At 46.3% G+C, this 13,927-nt stretch overlaps 1 protein-coding gene across 1 annotated transcript in view; it reads right to left on the reverse strand.

Annotated features, from left to right (window-relative positions):
• The window catches only part of LOC121340554 (endonuclease domain-containing 1 protein-like), a 148,873-nt gene that overhangs the window by 23,436 nt on the left and 111,510 nt on the right, over window positions 1-13,927 (reverse strand). Inside the window, exons 7-11 of the mRNA XM_041413375.1 lie at window positions 12,496-13,753; window positions 9,836-10,066; window positions 9,117-9,721; window positions 7,810-8,051; window positions 3,957-6,394 (exon numbers count right to left, since the gene is read on the reverse strand). The gene's annotated coding sequence lies outside the window, so the exon portion shown is untranslated. The remainder of the gene's footprint in view (window positions 1-3,956; window positions 6,395-7,809; window positions 8,052-9,116; window positions 9,722-9,835; window positions 10,067-12,495; window positions 13,754-13,927) is intronic.

The raw sequence follows: 13,927 nt of genomic DNA on the forward strand, positions 1-13,927 counted from the left end.
CTTCGGAGCCATCCAGGCATTGTTCCACGGTGAATTATCATTCCTCCTGCTCCCAAGTCCTTCTCAGCTCTCTCCTACTCAAACCCACACTCCAGGGGCCTTCTGAGGTCTCAGCTCACTGGTGCTGTGCTCATCTCCCCGGCGCCTGTCCTGCATTTGGGACAGATCCTTTGCAGACTCACCAGCCACCGGCTAATGCAGCCTCACAAATCCTCCCCTCACTGCCCCACTGCTCCCCTCTGCCAAAGCCAAATGGGAGGTGCTGAGGCTGGAGTGTTTTCAGACATGGGACACAGTCAGACAAAACCTGCCTGGCCAGAGGACTCTGCAGCAGGAATGAAAGGTGGATGTGCTGGGAGCTCCAGCTTGGAGGGAGCCCAGGACACGTGTCCTTGTGCGGATGGATCCGGCTGTGCCTGGGGCAGCTGAGAGCACACAGCGTTCAGCACTGCTGTTCCCAAGGGCTCCAGGGGCTGGAACATCTCAAGAGGAGCACTGCAGCCTCACCCTCAGGGTTTTCCTGGCATTTGACCAAGTCCCACAAGTACAAGCTATTCCCAACACAACAAGAACACACTGGGTACCGCTGGCTTCCCTCTGCCCTCCCACTCCTGCCGTGGTCTGCTCTGCTTCCCCGAACGCAATTCCTCCGTAGCTGCCTCTGCTAAAGCAACAATGGACCCAAGCCCTGAGCACCTGAGGTAACCCCCAGGATTTTTTTATCCCAGATCCAGCTTCTTTGTGCTGCCCTTGCTCTGTGACAGGGTTCATGGGAGCCGCAGGGGGCAGGAGAGGTGAAGAGAGCTCCACATCACTCTTGAGTACTTTGGCTTGAATTATGTCCTGCTCTCTTCTTCCAGACCTGTGGCTTTTTACCTGCAGTGACCTTCCCTGACTCGTTGTTTACCTTGAGAGAAAGGGAACATTTGCTGCCTAGAGGAGCTCAGCTACAGCTTTTCAGTCAGCGATGAAAACACTCGAAAGCTAAGAGCGGCATTTGAATTTAAAAATCGTAATTACAGCGCCCAAGAGGCAGAAGTTGGAAGAGGGCAACGAACAAAGCAGGGGGTTGGAAGAGAACAAAGAAAGGCATGAGAGGAATCTGCGCTTTGGACACACAGTCCTGAATATCTTGCACTGGCTACTTCAGACTGGGCACCCGAAATTAACAGATTCTTTGACCTTCGTTTCTCTGTGCTCTGGTTCTTTGTTTGTAAAGCAGAAACCACAATAGAGCCTCACCAAGGGAAAAAAAAAAAAAAAAAAAGATGTCATCAGAGCAACTGCTCCAGCCAAAGCACTCGGATGCTGCCGAGATGAAGGTGAAGAAGGAAAAAATCCACCCTAACCCTGAGTGGCTTTTCAGCAAGTGAGTACCAGCATCGCGTGCAGGGAGTGGGGCAGTGTCCTCTGGAATAAAAAATACCTCCCAAAAGTGTAATTAAGGATGAACCACACACGCCCACAGAGGTTCTGTGGGCAGCCTGAAGGCAGGCATCTCACAACTTTTAAATGCTTCCTCAGCCTTGTCACTTCTGGTGTTATTTTGATGCATTTTATGCATAGGACTCTGCTGTATTAAGAGAATGTCCATGTCTCACAAATAACTCTGCCTGCAGAGGAAAGCCTCCACAAACAAATGGAGCCTCGAGGCTGCTCCCTCTGGTCTAAGGTGCTGGATATTGTGCTTGAGCAATTCCAAGAACAGGTACAGAGAATGGCTGGGGAGCAGCTCTAGGGAGAAGGATTTGGGGATGCTCAGCATGACCCAGCAATGGCTGATGGCAGCCCAGACACACCCCCAGTCCTGGGCTGCTTCACAAGTGTGGGCAGCAGGTCAGGGAGAGGATTCTGCCCCTCTTCTCCATTCAGGTGAGATCTCACCTGCAGAGCTGCCTCCAGCCCTAGGGCTCACAACACAGGAAAAAACAGGGATGAGTTGGAGTGAATCAGGAGGAGGCCACAAAGATGCTTATAGGGATGCAGGCCCTCTGCTCCAGAGCCAGGCTGGGACAGCTGGGAGAAAAAAAAAAGGCTCCAGGAAAATCTGAGAGCCCCTTTCAGTGCCTAAAGGTGCTCCAAGAGAGCTGGAGAGGGACCTGGGACAACAGTGTGGAGTGACAAAACAAGTGGAAATGGCTTCCCACTGCCAGAGGGCAGGGTTAGGTGGGATAGTGGGAAGAAATTCGTCCTTGTGAGGGTGGTGAGACCCTGGCATAGGCTGCCCAGAGAAGCTGTGGCTGCCCCATCCCTGGAAGTGCCCAAGGCCAGGATGGACAGGGATTGCACCACCCTGGTCTAGTGGAAGTTGTTGGGAAGTTGAAACTAAGGGATTTCAAAGGTCCCTTCCAATCCAAACCATTCTGTGATTCTGTTTTGGTGATCACCACTGACCACACCATCACATTACTTCACTGGACCTCACTGCTAGATCCTGTTGGATTTATTACACCCTGGTCTCTGCAATGGCTGCTCTTGCTGCTACGGAGGATGCAAAAAAAATCCACATGCCCTAATTCTGGAGTCTTGCTCCTTTAAACAGATGTGGGAGGGAGGGTTGGTAAATCCTTGGACAGTTTTTCATCTTGCCTCGACTGGGCTGGGCTTTGGGCTCAGTCTGTTGTCTGGTCCCCTGTCACAGCTGCTGTTGTAATGATTCATCCATCTGGTTTTCTGGGAAAAGAAAATGAGCTAGGGAAATGTTTTTTGGTTGTTTTTTTTTTGTTTTTTTTTTTTTCTTTTTCTGGCTGTATCTTTCCTGAAACAGTTACAACTTTGCACCCACTGGAGTTGACGGGGGGGAGAAGGAGTCTTACGCATCACTTTTCGCTGGCTGGAGCAGAGACAGAAGTGCTGAGAATCCCATTCCTCAAAGTCAGACCGTGACAGTTTTGTCCTGAACTGTGCTTCCAAGGAACGAAAAGGATCCAACAAAACCCAGCAGAAGATGCAGGCTGTATTCAGTGGGTGCACTGGACAAAACCTCGTGCTCCTTCCACTGGCTCCTCGCCTGCCTGAGCTCTCCAGAAATTATGTGGGATGAGCTGTGAGGAGGCAGCTTGGACACAAATCCATGTGGAAAACACAGACACTGAAGGTCTTCTCATTGGATTGAAGTAGTTACTCTCATGAGTGGTGTAATTTATCATAAATCAGATAAATATTGGGGAGAAAAAATCCAAGGAGTTCACACTGGGCAATGTTCAGTCTCAAAGTGCAACAGGAAGCCACACTGGACTTTTTCCTTGATGGTCTGCACAGTAAGGATGAGACAATGTGCCCACTGAACTGGGAACACCAAGGCAACCCACTTCTTGCTTAAGGAAAGTGGCACTGTAAAGGTCCTTTTTCAGCAACCCTTAAAAACACACCTATAAACCAGCCAGGCCCAGAGGAGATCTCCTTCTCCTCACTCCAGGAATGCATCTTCCTTGGTCCAAGCTTGGTTAGAGGTTAAGATTGGAAGCAGCAGCCTGCCTGGGAACAATAACTCCTCCATTCAGACACAAGTTAAGGAATTTCCATCGAAGGGGTCAGGTATCAAAGCTCTTTTCTATGCTGCTGGAGCAAATCTTCCTGTGACAAATTCCTGCTCTTATTCTGGCTCCGTATCTGACTCCTGTGAGAACCAGATCCTCCTGGAACCCACCAGCACAGGAACCACTCTCCTCGCTGGTCCAGCATCCTTCCTCTCCCGTCCCCCCCTTTTTTTTTTTTAGGTCTCCTTCTCCTCACCAGCCTTTCCTCGCGCTCGCCTGTTCCATGATTTCATCCGAGGTGGGTGGTGAGCTCGCTCTCCCCCGCGCAACCTCTTCCCAGCGGCTCCCGGGATCCCTGCCAGCTCCTCTCCACCCACGGCCTCTCCCGACGAGCTCCCGCTGCCGCCCGTGCCAAGGCAGCATCTCACATCTGGTGGGCAGGCTGGGCCAGGGCCAGGGGACACAAGGAGCACTCACCTACCCCTTGCACCAGCGCCTTCCAGGGGCTGGCATCTCCGACCCTGCATCCCACGGGATGCCCGGCCCAGGACGTGGCGTTGGTCACTGAAGTGACTCTTGAAGGCTCGAAAGCTGCAAACCCAAATTTGAGTTTAGAAAGCAGCTTTGAGGGTTGAAAACCAAATGAAAACTGCCTTTTTTTTTTTTTTTTTTAACCCTTTTTTCCTGAGCTGCTCCTACACATAAAACCTCCGCATGGATTTAAGCATTCCCAGCCTGGCTAATGCAGGAGCACCAGGCAGTGAAGCCAACTGGTGCCACAGCTTCAGAGACAGTGGAGCTGAAGATGGCAAAGCAGATTTGAATCAGATTTTGAATTTGTTAAGTCGAAGTGTTAAAATTTAAACCAGAGCTCAGGACAGCTTCTCAATCCTCTCGGGTTATTCCCTCTGCTCTTCTGCCATGATTTTAAAATATTAATCTTTTCACTATTCCTCCCAATGCCATTTCTGTGAGTCCATAAAACCATTTGCTCCTTGTCAGAGAATTCCGATGGCGGTGATTTATAGGCTTTGCTTGGAACGCGGCACGCAAGTACTTCACTTTTTCATTCGCCCTTTCTAAACGTTTTTAACGATCTGCTTCCTCAGATCTGTTTACATTTGGGACATTAAAAGCTAAGCAACAACTCCATTATGAGAAAGAACACCATAAAAATTCCACCATTGCCAGGAAACATCTCAATACAGTGACAAACGTAGCCACGCTCTCGTCCTGCTGCTCATCCGTGGGAAGACTGGTTTATAAATTATTCATGAGCGCCTTAAAATTTCCAGGCTAATCTCAACTAAAAAGTGGGGGTTTTTACACCATTGTTTCGCTCCAAAGTTCTCCAACTGGAATTTTGATTTGCATATAGAAATCTTGAAAATTTACTTGCACTGAATTTCTCTTTCCTTCAAGTTGTGATTTCAGTTCTCACACTGGAAATATAGTGGAGAGTCTTTACGTGACAACTTATTTGGAAGCCTGGAAATCCATGATAATTCCCATGAATTTCCTGAGAAATTTACGTTTTTCCAGAGGTGATTTCTGAACAGGTTTGGATTTATAAGGATTTTGGCACCTTTCAGCAGGCAATCCCATCACCTCATGGCATTTTTAGTAATGATGAACCATATGGGGAACTATCAAGCCATTCTCTTCCCAGTCGGTTTCACAGTAAGGACAGGCAAGACTGAAGATTAAATCATGGCAAAATCCAACTGAAAAAATCACTCTGTGGTCCTCTTGAGGCCACTAACAGACCAGCTCACTCACCTGTGCTCATGGATTTTACAGCTGTCAGTCTGTTCTGGGATTTAATCCGCACGGTGGCATTGGAGTATCTTCCACATAAAATCATCAATTACAAATAAATCCCGCTGGGTTTTTATGCAGTGATGTTATAGAAGAATGACAGTCATGATATTTGAAGCAATGAAGTTAAAGGAGCTGCCTTATATTCCTCTTGATGCCCACGCTCTGCCATGTGTTGCTTGGCAAACTGTTGTCACAGCCAGCTCCTCCTTTGATGCCCCTTCCCAGCCACTTCATCCCAGGCTGTGCTGCTCCAAATCAGGGTCAGTGTCTGGCTTTCCAGGCTGGAATCCAGCCAGAGTTACACAGGGCTTGACACACTGATTGCTTTGGGAAAGTAGAGACCAAAAAAACTTTTCTCTGCAACAATATGTGAATAATTCTTCCGTGCGAGGGTGGGCAGGCCCTGGCACAGGGTGCCCAGAGAAGCTGTGGCTGCTCCTGGATCCCTGGAAATGTCCAAGGCCAGGGTGGACAGGGCTTGGACCAACCTGGGACAGTGGAAAGTCTTCTTACCCATGGCAGGGGGATGGAACTGGATGGTCTTTAAGGTGCCTTCCAACCCAAACCATCTGTGACTTTCACTAGCACCAAAATACTGAACTCAAATCTTTGCGATCCCAAGGCTCACCTCTCCTTTTTTTTGCCAAGGGGGCTTTAAAAAGCTTCTTTGACACAGAGAAAATGATTTTATTGACTGAAGACAGGTCATCTGCTTCTATGGCAGGTTCTCCGGAGAAGAATCCTCTAGGGCAGACAGACATGATGCTGAGAAGGCAGCACAGTCAGAAACTGCACGTAAGGGGACTTAAATATCCAGCAATCCAGGCAGCGGAGTAGGCAGCCACACAGCTCTCCATGGACTGTTGTTGGAGACCCAGCAGAGTGAGAATGACATCAGGAAAAATATTTTTTGCCTCCTATTTCAAGGAGCTGAGTGGGACTATCTTCTGACCCAGGGTCTGTAACCATTACACTGACCAGCACCCACTGAACATCCTCTTGCTCAGCAGCAGGTGGAGCACACAGCTGGTCCAGCTTTTCTGCTTGAAACCCCAAAGTTCTGGATGTTTCCAGAGGAGATGCACCTGCAGCACCTGGAGAAGAAAACCCAGCAGTTTGAGGGACCATTGTCAGAAACCAGGACAGCAGAGCTGTCCTAGTGGTACCTGAAAAGTGACAACCTCCTGTTGCAAGCAGCTTAACCCAGGTTGGCTTCATTGCCCTCACTGGATCTGGTTCACCAGACAGTTAGAAATTCTAACACTTATTTTCATTAGGATTACCCAAACAAGGAAGAATTTGCTCTGCTGGCACCTTTATGCTGCTGTGAGCTCTAACAGCCTGTTTTACTGCACATCAGAGCTCTGCCAACACAAGCCTCTGCTGTTTCATACTTAGCAAAGGTCCCAGCAGGACTCAACCAGCCCGCAGGAAAAGCCACAATTCCTGCATTTATCCTCCTCTGCTGCCCATTCTGCCACTGGAAATGTGTGCTGAGGACACAGCAGATCCCCACACAATTTTTCGTTAAGAAGTCCCAAATATTTTTGGTTAGGAAGTCTCAAACTGGCTTGAAGGGATCAGGGAGCATCTTGTAGAATATCACAATTTTGTTTCATTTACTGTTCCACTCTTTCATAAGCATCCTATGCCTGCATATTTTATCAATTAATGTTGAATATTTTATCAATTATAATGAAAATTATAGTTCTGACCCTCAATTTATTCCCTGTGAAAACAAAGCAGTTTTTCACTTATCACCCCAAGCCCTACCCAACATGATCAGTTTAACTTCCCCTCAGATTCCCAACATACAGTGGATTTTACAGAATATCCTTATACAGAAGCCTGACCATTTTGAGACTGTGATGCAAGATCACAACAATTTCAGACAACAATTGAAATCTCAGTTTGAAGTAGTAGAATGAAGTGGTTTCAGGACTCATTAATAAAAAATGTGTACACTGTCAGACATTTCTGAAATATTTTTGTATTAAAAATTTCCCAGCAGACATCATCTTTCTCTCCCTCTCATCCAGCACATTTTATATTAATCCAGAAGTGAGAGGGTTTTTTTGGGAGAAGAAGTTGACTTCCAGTGCTGCTTTTGGCTTAGTCCAAGTGTTGATTTCATTTTAACATCATTCCAGAACACTGGCAACGGGACAAACTTTTCTGGCCATGGAAACAATCCCCCTGCACGTTGCATTTTGTGACTGCTGCAGGGTCTGTCAATGGGAGGATGGAGCAGATTTGCAAACAGTTTAGGTTACCCACTGTGGTACCTGACTGCTGTTTTGAGACTGGTGCAGGTTTTTTAGGCACCATTTTGCAAAACTGCAAAAATGTCCCAAATCTGTATGACAGGGAAGACCTGTCTTCCAGTAGTTTCACTTTTTTAAAAGGCCAGGAGTTGAGAGCTCAAATCAACTTTTTTTTTTTTTAATTGGGTAAATCAAAAAAAAAACAACCAAACAAACAAAAAAAACCAAACCAACTCATTACGTACACTTCCCTCTTCCTCAGATATATTTTGTGCTGAAATGCTTCTGTTTCCATCAGGCATTTTTCTTCCTTTTTTCATCCTTTCTTCCCCTGTTGCTCTAAAGAAGCCACCAAGAGCAGGACACAATCCTGTGTGGGAGCACACAGGCACACCACCAGCAGTGCTCACGACTGAAAATACTTTCACAAGATCCAAGCACTTGGCAGCTCCATTTTTCTGACTGTAGGGTGCAAAGAACCTCTTGCCTTTCAACAGAAAGAATTAAAATGTTATTAACCTTCTTCACCTGTTTCTGCACCACTCTGTAACTGGTTTGAACCTTAAGATTAGTTTTTGTGCTAACAAGTTCCCTTGAAGTCCTGACATTTCAATCCTACACGCACAGCACAAGCAGCAAAATCCAAACAGATCCATCTGCTCCCTCAAGGACTTCCCACAAGAAATCATTTAAGCAACTGTCTGCATGGGAGCTATTTAGGCAGTGGATGTACTTAAAACACGGTGATTACTTTCAAGTCACGCTTCCAACACCACTTAAATCTGCACAGCTTTTAACCTGCACAAGAACATCTGTCAAACCCCCTAAAACATGTAGAGCTCTGCACCGTGCTGCAAACCACCCATGCTGCTAGCCAGTCTGTATTTTCCATATTTCAGTAATTTGTTCCATTAATTTAAGGGCTTAACCTACAGTGCTTGGTATTAAACACAGTACTCACCACTTCTCAAAGCTCTGTCTGAGAAGAGAGAGAGCATGAGGGTGGATGTCATGAATGATGGGAAGCAAAAGACTTGAAAGAGGTCACAAAAGTCCCTTTTGGTTTGTGATTATCCTGTTCAGAAATAAAGACCATCTCATTCCAACCCACCATGCCATGGGCAGGGGCACCTTCCACTATCCTGGGTTGTTCCAAGCCCCATCCAACCTGGCCTTGGGCACTTCCAGGGATCAAAGGGCAGCCACAGCTTCTCTGGGCAGCCTGTGCCAGGGCCTCACCAACACCACAGGGAAAAATGTCCTCCTAATATCTAATCTAATCCTGCTGTGTTCAAAGCCCTTCCCCCTTGTCCTGTAACTCCATTTCCTTGCCAAAATTCCTTCTCCAGCTTTCAATATACTTTCAATATATTTTCATACATATAAAAAAAATCTGGAGGGGATAAAAGGAAGGTAATTTGCATCCAACAACTAGCCACAACCTTAGAAATTCGTCTGAATATTCCAAAGTTGCTCCACTTGTTTACAGAACCCCTTTTTCTTAGTTACCCCGTATGGAGTAGTGGGAAAAGCAGTACATTGCTGCACTCACCAGGATATCCAGGAAAACATGCCCTGCTACAGGGATGGCTTGCTGCAGGTTGGTGTGTGATGTGCTGCTGTAGGTTGGCTGCTATTATCAACTCCCAAAAAGCTGGATGTAAAAGGATCAGCTGACTGAAGGATGACTTTCAGAGATTTGTTTTCATGGATAATTAGATCCTGCTGGAACTGGGGACAGGACCCACCTCTGACTGTGCCTCCAGCCAGCTGTGTCTCTGAACAACTGAAATTTCAGAGGAATTCATATATATTGAACACCCTTGGAGAGGTGACTCAGGTTGTTTATGGCTTACTCTGTAAGGAGTGTACGAGAGGAGAATGGAAGAAGCTCTCAGGCTGGCAGGGAAAACCTCCATGAGATCTTGCTTTCAGCAGTCCAGAGCATGGGAGCTGCAGATTGGAAGGCTTCCTGCTGCTCCTTTTGTTTCCTCATACCTCACAGACAGATCATTAAGCCAACAGGGTGGGGTCCTTCTTCTTCGAGCCAAAGTCCACACTGGTAATTCCCACTGGGAAAACCATCTCCCTTGATCTTCCCTCTCAGCACCGTAAGGTTTTCCAAACCATTCCAAGGATCATCTTCACACACAGGACCTAAACCAAGATCTTGGGTTATACATTTTTACACTTCTCCACCTCCCAGAGTTTAAACTTGTAGCATTTCTGCAATTCCATTCAGTAAAATAACACACTTCCCTTTTTCCATACCATTAAAGCTTCTCTCCGGAGCCTCTTCTGTAAAAATTCACGAGGTGCAATTCCCCAATCACTATAACCGATTTCAAATGGTGCTAGAAATTATTATTGACTCTGAACACCAAAAGAAATCAGTCATCCTCTAAAGGGGTTATGGAGATCTGCAAGGATGAAGAGTCATGTGCTGGACAGCATTTCACATTGGAGAATCCCCAAATACTTGATAAAATTCTTATTAAAGCACTGGGGAGAAAACAGAGGTTTAGACAGTGAAAATTTTCAAGATCAACCAACAGGTACACACATTTTTAATACAGTGAAATACTTCAAAAAATATAATCTTGAAATCTTCTCCAGATTTCAGCAGTGACTTGGACAATGTCACCAACCACCTGTGGTCTAATTCTCAGTTGCTGGCCATTTCCACGAGCACATCCAACCACCACCCTGCACGCTGGCAGGTCTTGTCACACAAAATAAGAAACACATTCTGATCTGCCAAACGTGCCACAACAAAAAGCCAAACACACAGGAGGGATGCAAACAGCATCCAGAACTGCCAGTGCTTCAATGCAGAACTACCAGTTTCAAATTCGATTGTCTGTCTTGTATGATACATGTACCAAGTATTTACAAGTGTGATGAAGTGGTAGAGAAAAACAGATCTAGGTAAGGCTGAAAACAGGTTTTGAGTTAAGAATTTAGAGCACATGTAGTTCCCCTCCTTATTCCTCACCATGTTGTATGAACTAATTATAGTAGTTTTTATTAGTATTTTTTATTAATCAAGTAATTTATTATTATTTGATTAAAATCAACAGCTTCAATTCTGAGTTACAGTTCTGGATTTTACTTTTTTGCCTAGTTTTCTGTCTCAAAATCTTCTTGGGTTCTGAAGTTATTGCTCACTACTCACAAATATTATAAACATGATGACAGCAGAATTTCTGCCTCTGAAATCACCCTGTGCCATTGCTCTCCCAGGGGTCACCTGGGTCACAGACCCCTGGAGTCTCAGTGAGGGACTTTGTTTGGTGCTGGAGGTTAACTGGAATGGCAGAACCACACAAGGAAGATCTTGACTTTCTCTTCTTTTCCTCTGAGGCTCCTGAGGGTCCTTTTCCCTGATGAAGGCAGGCATTCTTCCTCCAAGAACACTGATTTCAAATGGTGCTAGACAATGAATAGTTAAATCTAAACCACCATATGAAACCAGCTTCCTGAGGGAGCTTGAGTCTAGCTGGGAGGATATTCCTGTAACAATAAATTGGAAATGCCACAGAAGAATACCTAGCCACGTCGGGTTTTTATTTTTCCTGTTAAACAGTTGATGCTTTTTTCTTATTCTTACCCTTGACTTTGGTTTGAGTCACTCAAATGCTCACTTCTGTTTTCTATTACAGCGCTACCAACAGCAAGAGAATTGCTTGCAGCAGTGTCACTCAGAGGAATTTTGTTAGTCAAGCTTGAACAACATGTACAAGGCTTTAACAAGGAATGAAGGACCTTCATCCTGCTTGTGCTGCTGTCTTCTATTAACAGATTCTGTCTGCTGAGCTCTGCCCACAGCAAGACTACATCCAGACACACCAGCAAGGGCAGCACTGCTGCAAAACTCCCTCTTGTGACAGCAAAACACGTAAGATGTTACCAAATCTTCATTTCAGCAGCAGCAGCACCGAGACCAGCGTGTGACAGAAGCTGCACATCAGTGCCTAAAGGCTGAATATTCATCCCAAAGGTGGTGCAGAGAGCCTGGAAATCTGCCCACCTCGTCAGCTAGCTCTGGCTGAGGTGGGATTTGCAAATTAGGGGAAAAGCGTGTCTCCAAACCTAACATTAAGGACTGAGTTGATTACGCGCTATTCAGACCTGGCACTTAGCACCTGGAGCCAGCACAGCTTCTAAGAAGTCTGACAGAGGGTTGTTTCCTGGAAATCTGCTAGTGAAGTGTGTTCTAGACAATTTACTCCCTTTCAAGCACATTTTTTTTTTTCCTTTTTTCAAAACCTCCCTGCAGCCCCCCATCTCAGCTGGCAGAACAAACATCAGACCCAAAGCACATCTGCAGAGCGATGTCGAGCAAGTCTGGAGCGTTTGCACAGCCCTGCTCTCAGTGACATCTTCTGGGAAGCACTCAGGTCCATCACAGCCTCTCAGAAAGGAACAAACCACCCCGGGCAGCGGCACAGAAGGCACCACAAAGTGTCTGCATGGCAGAGGGAGGCACAAAGACACCGTGTGCCCCATCTGGCGCAGAACAACAGCTCTAAGGAAAACAACCCACTGGAGCAGGCTGGGCCTCTGCAAGCAGGCAGTTCCTGCAGTTACTGGAAGAGCTGTCACCACGCCAGGCCACATCAGCACTGGATTTATTGTGCAGCTTTTCTGTCCAGAAAGTGCCTGTGTGGAGCAGAGCAGGCAGGAAGCAGCAGGACGGAGATGTGCCCGTGTCCCCGGGCTCTGCCTGCTGCCTGGGAATCTTCCACACAGGCTCACAAAACACTAATGGGTAAAATAAAGTTGCTTTAGAGCACAGGCAGAATCAAACTCTTTTTCCTTCAGCCATGCAGAAGTCCAGAATTTTGCCTTGCTGCAGTGTTTTCAAGAAGAATGAAGCATCTGTATTTTCTTCCCTCCTGCAGTTTGTTATACCTGGGTATGCTCCATACCTGCCTCTCGAAGCCCTGTGAAAGCTGATTATAGTTGACTAGAAACCACAGAACCACTGAGGTTGTAGAAGACCTCCAAGATTATTGAGTCCAGCCTTTGATTTAATATCATCACATGCTCATTGAACCCTACAATGAAGTGCCAGGTCCACTTGTTTTTTGAACGCTTCCAGGGATGGTGACTCCACCACTGCCCTCAGCCTGTTTCAATGCTTAACCACTCTTTTTTCAATGAAGAGATTTTTCCTAATGCCCGACCTGAACTTCTGCTGGTGAAACTTGAGGCTGTTTGCCACTGTCCTGTCACTTGTTACCTGGGAGAAGAGGCTGACTCCCATCTCACCAGCACCTTCTCCCAGTGAAATGTTGGTCTTCAGGTAAATAAAGTCTTCCCTGAGTCTCCTTTTCAACCCTTAGCCAGTCCTTGTAGAACTGACATTCCAGACCCTAAACCACCATGCAAGATGAACCCATCTGTCGAGTCCTGAGGCAAACATTCTCCATCTCCTCTTCAGGGGGCAGAAAGCCACGTACAAAAAATAATTACACCTGTTCCTCAAGTTTCATCACCTGCTGACACGCAGCTCTGTCTTCATTTACCCCAAGGACAACAAACCCAACCAGCTCTGACTAGGAATCCAACTCCTGAAGAGGGAAAATCAAGCCAGTGTGGACAGTTCTCACGAGGGTATCTGTCAGCAGCACAGCTAACACACTCCTCTCCAAGAAAATCTTCATGGAAAAAGCCCAAGAAACTTGAGATCCATCTGTGAAACAAGGAAAGCATGGACAAATCACAACTGTCTCCCCTGGACAAGGCTAATTCCTGCTGCAGCATCTTTTCCATCCAGTTGCATCCACGACATCCACGGATTTGAAGCTGAAGTCCAGCTGCTGGCTCTGCCTTTACCACCAGCTTTGGGATGGCTGCAGACCACAGCTTCTCCATGTGGCTATCCAGAGAGAAAATTCCGCCGTTTAGTATCATTTGCACTTTTGAAGAAAGCATCTTTCAAAACTTGTAATAACTCTGCGTGTTCCTAGAACAGGCTAACGAGAAACACGCTCGCACCAGGGCTGTAAACTGTCATTTCTGAATTGGAAAACCAAATGAACTGCAGATAGAGAGCTATTGTGCTGCTCCAAGATGCCTCCTTCTAATTAGGTGCTGGAAGTTTTAAAACATTTTCAAATCTTGGGCTGCTCCATCCTTCCCAGATTTAATGATCGAAGAGTTGAGGGCAATTTTCTTGCTGAACTGGGAAGAAGAAAAACAGAGCAGTTAGTGTCTTCACATTTACAAGTAAGAACCTGGGCAACAGGAAAGAACAAACCCAGAGTTCAATGACTTAGATAAAAGCTGCAGATGGAAGAACATCTGATTACACTTTGGTTTCTGCAGTTACAAATTAAGTGTTCTGCAATCCTCCAG

The sequence above is a fragment of the Onychostruthus taczanowskii genome, unplaced genomic scaffold, assembly GCF_017590055.1.
Source record: "Onychostruthus taczanowskii isolate IOZ18803 unplaced genomic scaffold, ASM1759005v1 scaffold41, whole genome shotgun sequence".
NCBI classification, from domain to species: Eukaryota; Metazoa; Chordata; class Aves; order Passeriformes; family Passeridae; genus Onychostruthus; species Onychostruthus taczanowskii.